Here is a 15,846-nt window from a genome sequence, read left to right as displayed (position 1 = left end):
AAAAAATTCACAATTTGTATGGAAACACAAAAGACCCCGAATAGCCAAAGCAATCTTGAGAAAGAAAAACGGAACTGGAGGAATCAGGCTCCCTGACTTCAGACTACAGACTATACTACAAAGCTACAATAATCAAGACAGTATGGTCCTGGCACAAAACCATAAATATAGATCAATGGAACAGGATAGAAAGTCCAGAGAGAAACCCATGCACATATGGTCATCTTATTTTTGATACAGGTGGCAAAAATATACAATAGAGAAAAGACAGCCTCTTCAATAAGTGGTGCTGGAAAACTGGACAGCTACATGTAAAAGAATGAATTTAGAATACACCCTAACATCATACACAAAAATAAACTCAAAATGGATTAAAGACCTATATTTAAGGCCAGACACTATGAAACTCTTAGAGGAAAACATAGGCAGAACACTCCATGACATAAATCACAGCAAGGTCCTTTTTGACCCAACTCCTAGAGAAATGGAAATAAAAACAAATATAAACAAATGGCACCTAATGAAACTTAAAAGCTTTTGCACTGCAAAGGAAACCATAAAGATGATGAAAAAGCAACCCTCAGAATGGGAGAAAAATATTTGCAAATGAAGCAACTGACAAAGGATTAATCTCCAAAATTTACAAGCAGCTCATGCAGCTCAATATCAAAAAAATAAAAAACCCAATCCAAAAATGGGCAGAAGACCTAAATAGACATTTCTCCAAAGAAGATATACAGATTGCCAACAAACACATGAAAGAATGCTCAACATCATTAATTATTAGAGAAATGTAAATCAAAACTATAATGAGGTATCACATCACACCAGTCAGAAGGGCCATCATCAAAAATTCTACAAACAATAAATGCTGGAGAAGGTGTGGAGAAAAGGGAACCCTCTTGCACTGTTGGTGGGAATGTAAATTGATACAGCCACTTGGAGAACAGTATGGAGGTTCCTTAAAAAACTATAAATAGAACTACCATATGACCCAGCAATCCCACTACTGGGTATATACCCTGAGAAAACCATAATTCAAAAAGAGTCATGTACCATAGTGTTCATTGCACACTACTTACGATAGCCAGGACGTGGAAGCAACCTAAGTGTCCATTGACAGATGAATGGATACAGAAGATGTGGCACATATATACAATGGAATATTACACAGCCATAAAATGAAACAAAATTGAATTATTTGTAGTGAGGTGGATGGACCTAGAGTCTGTCATACAGAGTGGAGGAAGTCAGAAAGAGAAAACAAATACCGTATTCTAACATATATATATGGAATCAAAAAAAAATGGTACTGATGAACCTAGTTGCAGGGCAGGAATAAAGATGTAGACATATAGAATGGTTTTGAGGACACTGGGAGGGGGAAGGGTAAGCTGGGACGAAGTGAGAGAGTAGCATTAACATATATACACTACCAAATGTAAAATAGATAGCTAGTGGGAAGCAGCCACATAGCACATGGAGTGCTTTGTGATGATCTAGAGGGGTGGGATAGGGAGGATGGGAGGGAGGCTCAAGAGGGAGGGGATATGGGGACATATGTATGCATATGTCCCCATATCCCTGATTCATTTTGGTGTACAACAGAAACTAACAGAGTATTGTGAAGCAATTATACTCCAATTAAGATGTATTTTTTTAAAAAAATTCTTGTTTCCCAGCAGGCTCTGCGGTGTAAGAGCTAAAGATGTCAGAAAGTGATGTTAGGGGTAAACAGGTCATGTAGCCTTGGCAGCGGCTGAGGCTGGTGGGCAGGGCTCCGGCTGCCGCCGACTGGAGAGAGGAGCTGCTTACCGCCGTCAGCCTGGGTTGCAGGCACTGCTGCTGTGGGGTGGACAGCCATGGCCACGGACATCCTGGATGAAGCAGGGCCGCGCTTTGATGAGCTGAACAAGCTGCAGGTGTTGGACCCAGAGGTTACCCAGCAGACCATAGAGCTCAAGGAAGAGTGCAAGGACTTTGTGGACAAAATTGGCCAGTTTCATAAAATAGTTGGTGGTTTAATTGAGCTTGTTGACCAATTTGAAAAAGCAGCAGAAAATGAGAGGATGAAGGCCATTGGTGCTCAGAACTTGCTCAAATCTATAGCAAAACAGAGAGAAAAAAAAAAAATACAGAGAGAAGCCCAACAGCAGCAACTCCAGGCACTAATAGCAGAAAAGAAAATGCAGCTTGGAAGGTATCAGGTTGAGTATGAAGCTTTGTGTAAAGTAGAACCAGAACAAAATGAATTTATTGACCAATTTTTTTTTCAGAAATGAACTGAAAATTTCATTTTCTAGCAGAAGGGCAAAAAAAGAAAAGAAAAACTACAACCCCCAAACCAAAAAAACCTCTGTACCATTCCAGTAACTTTACTAATGACCCAAGTGTGTCATGTGAGATGGTGTGTGAGAAATGCAGCATCTCTGAAGGCAATAAAATCTGGGGGAGCTTGTTTCAGATGTCAGTGCCTATCTGCAGGCGAACACCCAGTGGCCATTGTGGTCCAGGTTCTCACCTCTTGCATTCTCAGTCTGAGCTGAGCAGCCTGTAAACTTTTTTTTTTTGTAAATTCACAAAGCCTTGGAAGGAAAAGCAATAAATTATTATTTTCAAAAACAAAGACATTTCTGATGGCACTGGTTGCGTGAATGAATCAGGACAATCTTATTTCTGTAAGATGTGTTCACCACTCTGTGCTGCATATTACACACTCCCTATGGAAACGTGTAAAATATGTCAAGACTGCTAGTTGCATGAATAAATCCGTATCATGTTTTTGCGTGGAACAGTGTGTTTCCCACTCTGTACTGCATATTATACACTCTCCCAAGTCCTAGCCCGAGCCCAAGGCTGAATTTAAATCCAACAACAAACACCAACATGAATACAAACATGAACACGTACACAAACCAGACCCAAATCCAACACTGAATCATGACCTTATTCCTGCCCTAATCCTCATCCTAACCATAACATTTACCCCAAATTATAACCCTAAATCTGACTTTATCCTTATCCAACCCCAACCTTGACCTTCATTCTATAGGTCTTAAATTTCTATCTTGACCCTAACCCTCAAAAGTTGACCTTGATTTTAACCTTAATATTGTCATTGAAATTGAGCCTTGCCTGATTATCATGGTACTTTTAGACCTGTATTCTGTCTCTACTATATGACCTTTTCTATCACTAACTTTTTTTTTTTTTTTTTTTTGGCTGCATCAGGTCTTAGTTATGGCACACAGGATCTTCGCTGTGGCATATGGGATCACTTGTCTCTAGTTGTGCACGGGCTCAATAGTTGCCCCATGGCATGTGGGATCTTAGTTCCCCGACCAGGGGTCGAACCCATGTCCCCTGCACTGGAAGGTGGATTCTTAACCACTAGACCACCAGGGAAGTCCCTCTATCACTGACTTTTAATTTGACCATGACCTTAATCTCCTATATCTGTGGGGTTGTTTTGGACCATGAACTTTACCTTGATCTTGAACTTGAATCTGCCTTTTACCTTGACCCTGGGAGTCGAAATACTGCCATTGACTCTTTATTAATGGAAATTTGTCCTGACCTTGGTGTTTGGGTCTTGACCTTGAAGGCGACCTTGACCTTTTTCAGATGCATATCATGTGTGAAACTTTCTCTCTAACTTTATTCCTTACTGACCAATAATTTGATCTTGATTTTTACCTTGAAGTTGACACTGACCATTTTTAATCTCTGTTCTGTCCTTTCATTTCTTGCTTTTCTATTACAAATTGATTATTTCGAACCTTGCATTTGAATCTTGACATCTCCTTTGACCTCACTTTGTCCATATCCTTTGTCCTTTAACTTGATCTTCACACTGATTCACAATATATTCTAACCCTGATTATCATCTTATCAGTTTACACCACTGAAATCCATTTTGAACTTGACCTGTCCTTTAATACAACCTTTAATTTACCTAAAGGTGACCATTACCTTACCTTAAACTAGAGTTTGCACCAATTACCCTATATCCTGTCCTTGTCTATCTCCCTGACATTTTTATCATTGATGGATAATTGGACCCTGATCTTGACCTTGGCTTAACTTTGAATATTACCTTTAAAATCTTGAACTTGATTCCAAACAAATCCTGTCCTTGTCTATCATCCTGTCCATTTTATCTCTAACTGAAAATTTGAACTTGACCATGATTTTTAAAAATTATTATTATTTATTTTATTTTTGGCTGCATTGGGTCTTCGTTGTGCGTGGGCTTTCTCTGGTTGTGGCGAGCGGGGGCTACTCTTTGTTGTGGTGTGCAGGTTTCTCATTGTGGTGGCTTCTCTTGTTGTGGTGTATGGGCTCTAGGCGCACAGGCTTCAGTAGTTGTGGCACGTGGGCTCAGTAGTTGTAGCTCGCAGGCTCTAGAGCGCAGGCTCAGTAGTTGTGGCGCATGGGCTTAGTTGCTCTGCAGCATGTGGGATATTCCTGGACCAAGGCTCGAACCTGTGTCTCCTACATTGGCAGGCGGATCTTAACCACTGCGCCACCAGGGAAGCCGTTGACCATGATTTTTACCTTTTCCTTTACCTTCATTTTCATATTGACCCTTCATTAGAACATTTTCTATCCCTAATTTTGATTCTATAATCCTGCCCATCTTCACCATCAACTGATAATATAATCTTGACCTTGAATTTGAACTTGATCTTGAACTTGATCTCACACTTGGTGTGACCAACTGCAAACCTGGAACCTTTTTAGAACTGTAAGAATATCATTTTTTTAAAAAAGAATATCATTATGACCATTTCTTTCATTGACTGGGGATTTGACCTTGATCTTGGCATTAACATAATTTTGAACTTGATAGAGATCCTTGTCTTCTGCTATGTTTCAAATATTTGTGTCCCCTTGAAACTTGTATGTTAAAATTCTAATGCCCATTTTATGTGTATTAGGATGTGGGACCTTTGGGAGATAATTAGGTCAGGAGGGCAGAGCCCTAATGAATGAGATTAATGCCCTTACAAAAGAGGCCCAAGGGAATTCCCTGGCAGTCCAGTGGTTAGGACTCAGCACTTCCACTGCAGGGGGCACAAGTTCAATCCTGGTCAGGGAACTAAGATCCGCAAACTGTGTGGCACAGCCAAAAAAAAAAAAAAAAAAGGCCTGAGCGAGCCCCCTCACCCCTTCCACCATGTGAGGATATAAGAATTCTGCAACAGGGAAGAGGGTTCTCACCAGAACCCAACCATAGCACTCTTATCTTGGATTTCTGGTGCCCAAATAAATTCATGTTGTTTATAAGCCACCCTGTCTGTGGTATTTTGTTATAGCAGCCTGAACAGACTAAGACATGTCCCTATCTTCCAGATAGTCTTCTTAATAACTGATAATTTGATTTCTCTTGACCTTCACCTTCATCTTTCCTTGACCTTGACCTTTTCAGACTAATATCCTATATCAGACTATATTTTCATATCTCTAACACTGACTATTTGAACCAGGCTTATATTTTTACCTTGACCTTGAGCTCACCTTGACCTTGACCCCTTTCAGGCCCATATCCTGTCCTTATCATGACAACTTTCTGTATCACTGAATGATTATCTTAATTTGACCTTAACCTTCACCTTTATATTGACTGATACAGACCAACTCCTGTCCTTCACAATCTTCAATGTTCGTTTCTACCCCGACTGAAAACTTAAACTTGAATTTGACCCTGAATATGAACTTGACCTGGCATTTTTCTTGACCTTTATCTATTCCAGTTTTGTGCTCTATTCCTATCATCCTGGCATTCTCTATGACTAATAATTTTCCTTTGACCTCAACTTAATAACTTTAACTTTGCCTTGACCCTTATTTTAAACAAATCCTGTCTGCTATCTACTGTACTGATCCTTTCTACCACTAATTTTTAATATGACCTTGATTTTGGCTTTTTATGATACTGAACTTGACCATGGCCTAATTTTGACCTTCACCCTTTTCAGAACCATAGTCTCTGTAGAAATATTATCCTCCCCATTTCTAATAATGAGTGAGAATTTGATCTTGATCTTGTTGTTGACTTTGAAATTGACATAATCTTGAACTTGATGTAAACACTAGTTGAATATATCGTGTCTCTGACTGTCTTCCTGAATTACTCTCTCTGTGACCAATAATTTGACCTTGGCCTGACATTATGACCTGACTGTGAACTTGACTTTGCCCTTTTTCACCCATGTTCCTCTTTTCACCTATGTCCTGTCCCTTACAATTGTCTTGATCTTCTCTATTACTGACCAATAATTTGTCCTTGGCTTAAACCTCAACCTTGCTCTTGCCCTTGCCCTTTCCCTCGAACTTGATCTGGACTTGACCTTGACTCTTCTCAGACCCATATCCTGTATCCTGACAGTTTTTATTACTGACTGATTATGTGACCTTGATCTGGGCTTTTACATTGACTCTGTTTCAGATCAAACCCTGCCATTGACCATCATCAATGTATATTTCTATCACTGACTAATAATTTGACTTTGACCTTTACCTTTTTAAGACCCATATACTGTCCTTGACTACCATCCTCATAATTTCTATCACTGCCTGAAATTTTTACTACAGTTGAGTTTGGCCTTGAATATCACCTTGAATTTGACCTCAGGTTGACCCTGGCCTCAATGCTTTTCAGACTCTTATCCTGTGTTGGGTAAAGAACCTATACCACCACCTCTGCCACTCTCAGGTACCACAGACCAAAAGTAGCAGTGAGGTCAGGACACATGGACAGATGAAAGCCAGCAAATGTGCAATTCAAGCAGGAGTCATCTTGGATGGTGGAAAGTCTATAGCCCATTATTCTGAATAGCCAAAGATTAGCATATCACCACCATTCTGGTGGCCCAATCTGGCTGCCAGGTCAGAAAATGCACCCCTACCCACATCAGTATGCAATATCTACACCACAGGCTGAGTTCCTGGAACTACAACCTGGCCACTGGGACCCGCAACAGCCACATCACTGAGACCTAGAACACTGTGGGCCATCTGGTCACCTCCTTATATGGAGTGGCAGGAAGGCCTGGATCCCCATGTGCCCCCACTCCAGACCCAGGCAAGGAGGGTACAGTCCAGGCCTTCAGAAGAGGACTTGGAAACATTTTCAGGAAGCTCATCAGATGACCCAATCCCATACATCCTACTCCTGGTCTCCTGGGACAGTCTTAGCTGGTGGGAGGGTCCCCCACATGCCAATCAACCCACCTGCACTATCCCAGGTAATACCTCAACAGTGACAGTGGCCTCCCTCCCCTATGTGTAAGTGAATATGTGGCGAATGTTTTCCCCTGCCACATTGGGCATAGCAGAACAACGCTGCCATCATTGCCAGCCTCCTGAAACTCTGACTCAGGCCATAAAGGCCAGATTCAATTCCATTCCAGGGACACCCAGAGGTCTGGAGGAGCCACATAAAGGCAAAAGCCAGTCAACTCCCAATAGCCATCTTGAGCAGGAATAGGCCTATTCCAGGTCCTTGCGTGGGGGCAAGAACTCTGCCACTTACCTGGCCTCATCCCAATTCCTCTCATAATCTTGGCCTGGGAAGGTTGAAGTGGCTGACTTGGGATAGTACCTCTTCTGAAGGGAGAACTAGAAAAAATTTCAACGTGTACATGTAGCAACCATGCCCCATGTGGTCTCATGGCAGTGTTAGGGTACTCTTCTTGGGCCTCTGGCCATCTCCACAAAGGGGAACTTAGAAGAAATTTTAGGAAGCACATCCAGCAACTGAGTCCCATGGGAGCCACAGCAGGGCCAAGCATTTGGAGAATTCACATTTCCTGATTTTAAAACTTATTACAAAGCTACAGTCATCAAAACAACGTGGTACTGGAATTTAAAAAGACATGTAGACCAATGGAATAGAATAGAGAGCTCAGAGATAAACTCTCACATATATGGTCAAGTGACTTTTAACAAGGGTGCCAAGGCCACTCAATAGTGAAAAGGATAGTCTTTTCAACACACGGTGCTAGAAAATCTAGATCTCCACATGCAAAAGAATGAAGTTGAACCCTTACCTAACACCAAATACAAAAATTAACTCAAAATGGATCAAAGAACTAAACAGGAGACCTAAAATTATTAAGCTCTTAGAAGAAAACATAGTTGAAAATGTTCATGACATTATATTTAGCAATGATTTCTTGGATATGACACCAAAACATAAGCAACAAAAATTAAAATAGGTAAATTGGACTACATCAAAATGTTAAACTTCTGTGCATCAAAGAATATAATCAATGAAGTGAAAATGCAACCCACAGAAAGAGAGAAATATTTTCAAATCATATATTTGGTGACTTTAATATCCAGAATATATAAAGAACTCCTATAGCTCAACAAAAAAAAAACCAAATAACTTGATTTAAATATGGACAAAAGACTTGAATAGACATTTCTCCAATGATGATATTACAAATGACCAACAACCATATAAAAAGAAGCTCAACATTACTAATCATTAGGGAAATACAAATCAAAACCACAATGAGATATCTGCACACCCACTAGGATAGCTGATATCAAAAAAAAAACAAAAACAAAAAACAGAAAATAACAAGTGTTCGTGAGGAAACAGAGATATTGGAACCTTCCCATACTGCTGGTAGGAAGGTAAAATAGTGCAGCCACTATGAAAAACAGTCTGGCAGTTTCTCAGAAAAATAAAAATATAATTACCATATGAGCCAGCAATTTCCCTTTGTGTATATGGCCAAAAGAATTAAACACAAGGTTTCAAAGAGATATTTGTACATCCACATTCATAGCAGCATTGCTCAAAATAGCCAAAAAGGAGAAGCAACCCAAGCGATTGATGAATGAATTAACAAATGTGGTATAGCCATACAATGGAATATTATTCAGCCTTAAAAATTAATGAAATTCTGACACACGCTAAAACATGGGTGAAACTTAAGACATTATATGTTATAGCAGGAAAAATAAGGCACAGACCAACATCAGAGAGACCTGAGACATCCAGTAGTAACCCACAGGGTCCTTTCTCAGTCTCACAGAACATATTTCATCTTCAGATCATGAATCACCAAAATTGTGTGAGACATCTTGGTCTCAGTGGAGCCACAGCCTCATCTGAGGAAGAGTTTGTAATGCCTTTCTGAGCACACCACCAAAGGCAGGTTGCATAACTGGTCTCAACAGTAGAAATCAAAGAACATAACTGAAACCAATTGCAAACCATCAATCTGTATGTTTTCTAAAACCAGTACTGATAAAATGCTAAGGCTTCACCCTCATGTTCTGAAGACCCTAGCACAGATCTATATCAATCACTAGCTAGCCACATTTCATTCCGTTTTTGCCAAGAGTCAGAACCAAGACACTGGTGTTTCAAAGATAAACCAGGGTTGAAACAGAGTACCTGAGATTAGACCTGTACTTACATGGTCCAAGTCTCTGACCGTTAGTCAAGCATTCTGAATTACAAACCACTCGTTATTATCCTTCCTTCTGAATCATTCAACATTTATAAAACAAAAGAAGTAGAAAGATATTACTAATTATTTGTATCTTGCAATGAAGGATAGATATTGCTTGAAAGAAACATTTCAGTTCACCAAATATTGCAACACAGACTAATTCATAACCAAGTACAAACATGACAACTGGAAAGAAGAGAAAGGGAAATCTCTACCAGCAGCCTCAGCAGCAGTGGATTAAATCTCCAAAATCACCTTGATGTACCCTGCATCTGTGGAATACCTGAATAGACAACGAATCATCCCAAATTGAGGAGGTGGACTTTGAGAGCAAGATTTATTATTTTTTCCCCTTTTCCTCTTTTTGTGAGTGTGTATGTGTATGCTTCTGTGTGAGATTTTGTCTCTATAGCTTTGCTTTCACCATTTGTCCTAGGGTTCTATCCGTCCTTTTTTTTTTTTTAACTTTTTAAAAAAATTTTATTAATAATTTTTTAACTTTAATAACTTTATTTTATTTTACCTTACTTTATTTTATCCTCTTTCTTTCTTTCTACTTTTTATCCCTTTTATTCTGAGTCGTGTGGATGAAAGGCTCTTGGTGCTCCAGCCAGAAGTCAGTGCTGTGCCTCTGAGGTGGGAGAGCCAACTTCAGGACACTAGTCCACAAGAGACCTCCCAGCTCCAAGTAATATCAAACTGCAAAAATCTCCCAGAGATCTCCATCTCAACACCAACACCCAGCTTTACTCAACAACCAGCAAGCTACAGTGCTGGACACCCTATGCCAAATAACTAGCAAGACGGGAACACAACCCCACCCATTAGCAGAGAGGCTGCCTAAAATCATAATAAGGCCACAGACACCCCAAAACACACCACCAGACGTGGACCTGCCCACCAGAAAGACAAGATCCAGCCTCATCCACCAGAACACAGGCACTACTCCCCTCCACCAGGAAGCCTACACAACCCACTGAACGAACTTTAGCCACTGGGGACAGACACCAAAAACAACAGGAACTACAAACCTGCAGCCTGCAAAAAGGAGACCGCAAACACAGTAAGATAAGCAAAATGAGAAGACAGAAAAACACACAGCAGATGAAGGAGCAATATAAAAACCCACCAGACCTAACAAATGAAGAGGAAATAGGCAGTCTACCTGAAAAAGAATTCAGAATAATGATAGTAAAGATGATCCAAAATCTTGGAAATAGAATAGAGAAAATGCAAGAAACATTTAACGAGGACCTAGAAGAACTAAAGATGAAACAAGCAACGATGAACAACACAATAAATGAAATTAAAAATACTCCAGAAGGGATCAATAGCAGAATAACTGAGGCAAAAGAACGGATAAGTGACCTGGAAGATAAAGTAGTGGAAATAACTACTGCAGAGCAGAATAAAGAAAAAAGAATGAAAAGAACTGAGGACAGTCTCAGAGACCTCTGGGACAACATTAAACGCACCAACATTCGAATTATAGGGGTTCCAGAAGAAGAAGAGAAAAAGAAAGGGACTGAGAAAATATTTGAAGAGATTATAGTTGAAAACTTCCCTAATATGGGAAAGAAAATAGTTAATCAAGTCCAGGAAGCACAGAGAGTCCCATACAGGATAAATCCAAGGAGAAACACGCCAAGACACATATTAATCAAACTGTCAAAAATTAAATACAAAGAAAACATATTAAAAGCAGCATGGGACAAACAACAAATAACATACAAGGGAATCACCATAAGGTTAACAGCTGATCTTTCAGCAGAAACTCTGCAAGCCAGAAGGGACTGGCAGGACATATTTAAAGTAATGAAGGAGAAAAACCTACAACTAAGATTACTCTACCCATCAAGGATCTCATTCAGATTTAATGGAGAAATTAAAACCTTTACAGACAAGCAAAAGCTGAGAGAGTTCAGCACCACCAAACCAGCTTTACAACAAATGCTAAAGGATCTTCTCTCGTCAAGAAACACAAGAGAAGGAGAAGACTATAATAACGAACCCAAAACAATTTAGAAAATGGGAATAGGAACATACATATCGATAATTACCTTAAATGTAAATGGACTAAATGCTCCCACCAAAAGACACAGATTGGCTGAATGGATACAAAAACAAGACCCATATATATGCTGTCTACAAGAGACCCACTTCAGACCTAGAGACACATACAGACTGAAAGTAAGGGGATGGAAAAAGATATTCCATGCAAATGGAAACCAAAAGAAAGCTGGAGTAGCAATTCTCATATCAGACAAAATAGACTTTAAAATAAGGACTATCAGAAGAGACAAAGAAGGACACTACATAATGATTAAGGGATCGATCCAAGAAGAAGATATAACAATTGTAAATATTTATGCACCCAACATAGGAGCACCTCAATACATAAGGCAAAAACTAGCAGCCATAAAAGGGGAAATCGACAGTAACACATTCATAGTAGGGGACTTCAACACCCCACTTTCACCAATGGATAGATCATCCAAAATGAAAATAAATAAGGAAACACAAGCTTTAAATGATACATTAAACAGGATGGGCTTAATTGATATTTATAGGACACTCCATCCAAAAACAACAGAATACACATTTTTCTCAAGTGCTCATGGAACATTCTCCAGGATAGATCATATCTTGGGTCACAAATCAAGCCTTGGTAAATTTAAGAAAATTGAAATTGTATCAAGTATCTTTTCCGACCACAATGCCATGAGACTAGATATCAATTACAGGAAAAGATCTGTAAAAAATACAAACACATGGAGGCTAAACAATACACTACTTAATAACGAAGTGATCACTGAAGAAATCAAAGAGGAAATTAAAAAATACCTAGAAACAAATGACAATGGAGACACGACGACCCAAAACCTATGGGATGCAGCAAAAGCAGTTCTAAGAGGGAAGTTTATAGCAATACAAGTCCACCTTAAGAAACAGGAAACATCTCGAATAAACAACCTAACCTTGCACCTAAAGCAATTGGAGAAATAAGAACAAAAAACCCCCAAAGTTAGAAGAAGGCAAGAAATCATAAAAATCAGATCAGAAATAAATGAAAAAGAAATGAAGGAAACGATAGCAAAGATCAATAAAACTAAAAGCTGGTTCTTTGAGAAGGTAAACAAAATAGATAAACCACTAGCCAGACTCATCAAGAAAAAAAGGAGAAGACTCAAATCAATAGAATCAGAAATGAAAACGGAGAAATAACAACTGACACTGCAGAAATACAAAAGATCATGAGAGACTACTACAAGCAACTCTATGCCAATAAAATGGACAACCTGGAAGACATGGACAAATTCTTAGAAATGCACAACCTGCCAAGACTGAATCAGGAAGAAATAGAAAATATGAACAGACCAATCATAAGCAATGAAATTGAAACTGCGATTAAAAATCTTCTAACAAACAAAAGCCCAGGACCAGATGGCTTCACAGGTGAATTCTATCAAACATTTAGAAAAGAGCTAACACCTATCCTTCTCAAACTCTTCCAAAATATAGCAGACGGAGGAACACTCCCAAACTCATTCTACGAGGCCACCGTCACCCTGATACCAAAACCAGACAAGGATGTCACAAAGAAAGAAAACTACAGGCCAATATCACTGATGAACATAGATGCAAAAATCCTCAACAAAATACTAGCAAACAGAATCCAACAGCACAATAATAGCATCATACACCATGATCAAGTGGGGTTTATTCCAGGAATGCAAGGATTCTTCAATATACGCAAATCTATCAATGTGATTAACCATATTAACAAATTGAAGGAGAAAAACCATATGATCATCTCAATAGATGCAGAGAAAGCTTTTGACAAAATTCAACACCCATTTATGATAAAAACCCTGCAGAAAGTAGGTGTAGAGGGAACTTTCCTCAATATAATAAAGGCCGTATATGACAAGCCCACAGCCAACATCATCCTCAATGGCGAAAAACTGAAAGCATTTCCACTAAGGTCAGGAACAAGACAAGGTTGCCCACTCTCACCACTCTTATTCAACATAGTTTTGGAAGTTTTAGCCACAGCAATCAGAGAAGAAAAGGAAATAAAAGGAATCCAAATCGGAAAAGAAGAAGTAAAGCTGTCACTGTTTGCAGATGACATGATACTATACATAGAGAATCCTAAAGATGCTACCAGAAAACTACTAGAGCTAATCAATGAATTTGGTAAAGTAGCAGGATACAAAATTAATGCACAGAAATCTCTGGCATTCCTATATACTAAACCCTATCCCTAACCCTAACCCTAACCGGCAGAGAGGATCTTAGGCATCACTGAGCCCAGACCAAACACTGTGTAGAGCTTGAGCCGGTGGCTGAGGCTTATGGAAGAAGAGACATGAGGAGTAGGTCCTGCCAGTGAAAGGACAAGAGGATGGAGTAGGTTTGGACTGGAGAAGAGAAAGCTGAGGGTGTACCTTGTATTATTATTATTATTATTATTTTTAAAGTATCTTCTCTTGCCTTTATTTATTTATTTTTGGCCACACTGTGCGACGTGCGGGATCCTAGTTCCCTGACCAGAGATCGAACTCGTGCCCCCTGCAGTGGAAGCACGGAGTCTTAACCACTGGACTGCCAGGGATGCCCTATCTTACATTATTATTGCTGTTTCTGCTCTGTGAATCTCCCCATCCCCCCATGAGAAAGATGCTGAATGCCCAGTTGGTTAAAATTAAATTAAATTACTACCCCACTTTAATTTTAACCAATTATTTCATATTTGGACATTCAGCATGGTAGTAGTATATTGAAAGCTTTCAGCCTCAAGGAACAGAAAGCCAACTAAAAGGAAATTAAATAGGGGGTTTGTTTTACTCAAGATCAAGAGTTTGGGAATGGGCTGCTGCTGCATAGGGTCAGAAGCTGAATATCAGGGATTCCCTCATGGCTGCAAGGAGGCTGCCACAGCTCCAGGCATGCTGCCTGTATTCAAGAAGGAGGAAGGGAAGTTGGTACAGCCACTATGGAGAACAGTATGGAGGTTCCTTAAAAAACTACAAATAGAACTACCATATGACCCAGCAATCCCACTACTGGGCATATACCCTGAGAAAACCATAATTCAAAAAGAGTCATGTACCAAAATGTTCATTGCAGCTCTATTTACAATAGCCAGGAGATGGAAACAACCTAAGTGTCCATCATCGGATGAATGGATAAAGGAGATGTGGCACATATATACAATGGAATATTACTCAGCCATAAAAAGAAACGAAATTGAGCTATTTGTAATGAGGTGGATGGACCTAGAGTCTGTCATACAGAGTGAAGTAAGTCAGAAAGAGAAAGACAAATACCGTATGCTAACACATATATATGGAATTTAAGAAAAAAAATATCATGAAGAACCTAGGGGTAAGACAGGAATAACGACACAGACCTACTAGAGAATGGACTTGAGGATATGGGGAGGGGGAAGGGTAAGCTGTGACAAAGTGAGAGAGTGGCATGGACATATATACACTACCAACATAAAATAGCTAGCTAGTGGGAAGCAGCTGCATAGCATAGGGAGATCAGCTCAGTGCTTTGGGACCACCTAGAGGGGCGGGATAGGGAGAGTGGGAGGGAGGGAGATGCAAGAGGGAAGAGATATGGGAACATATGTAAATGTATAACTGATTCATTTTGTTATAAAGCAGAAACTAACACACCATTGTAAAGCAATTATACTCCAATAAAGATGTAAAAAAAAAACATGACAACTCTTTTACCTCCTTTCATTATTAAATATGAACTTTATGAAAAGTGTCAATAGACTGATGTAATGAAACAGTTAACTGATTATTAACAAAATCTGTTCTTTCTCTAGCCCATCAGCTTTCCTCAGAAGAACAGCCTGTGGGAGTTTTAATTCATTCTCCCAATAAATTTGATCATTGATATCAGTTTAATAGTAAAATCAAATTAACCTTATTAATTATACCAGTATTACACCAAAGTGTGGTTCACTATAAGTAAAGATTCTTACAAAATAAATCAGTTAAATTACAGTAGTAGTTTTTTCAGCCTTCTCAGCAAAATCAGTCTTTGTACATATGCTGTCATGGATCAGGATATAAGTCACAGGTCAAGGCTCAGTTAATTATGGATTCCAGAGCTCTCATAGGCAGAACTATTGCCCTGTTTCATATACTTAACACTACTGAACTGTACACTTTAAAATTATTAGGATTATAAATTTTATGTTATGTGTATTTTTGAATAAATAAATAAATATTTTTCTAAATATTTTCAATTCCCCCTCCAGAGGAAGGGCACTGACTTGGGATGGGGAGAATGCCCTGAGAAGGTGCCCAGGGCCTGGCAGCATCCCACATGAGGCCCAGTTGTT

At 39.3% G+C, this 15,846-nt stretch overlaps 1 pseudogene; it reads left to right on the top strand.

The window, feature by feature from the left end:
• The first annotated feature begins 1,862 nt into the window (after positions 1-1,862).
• Positions 1,863-2,282, top strand: LOC103075659 (intraflagellar transport protein 20 homolog pseudogene; annotated as a pseudogene).
• The last annotated feature ends 13,564 nt before the right edge of the window (positions 2,283-15,846 follow it).

Source organism: Lipotes vexillifer, unplaced genomic scaffold, assembly GCF_000442215.2.
Source record: "Lipotes vexillifer unplaced genomic scaffold, Lipotes_vexillifer_v1.1 scaffold469, whole genome shotgun sequence".
Classification (NCBI taxonomy): domain Eukaryota; kingdom Metazoa; phylum Chordata; class Mammalia; order Artiodactyla; family Lipotidae; genus Lipotes; species Lipotes vexillifer.
The sequence above is the reverse complement of the archived record's forward strand: the minus strand, read 5'-3'. Positions and strand labels throughout refer to the sequence as shown.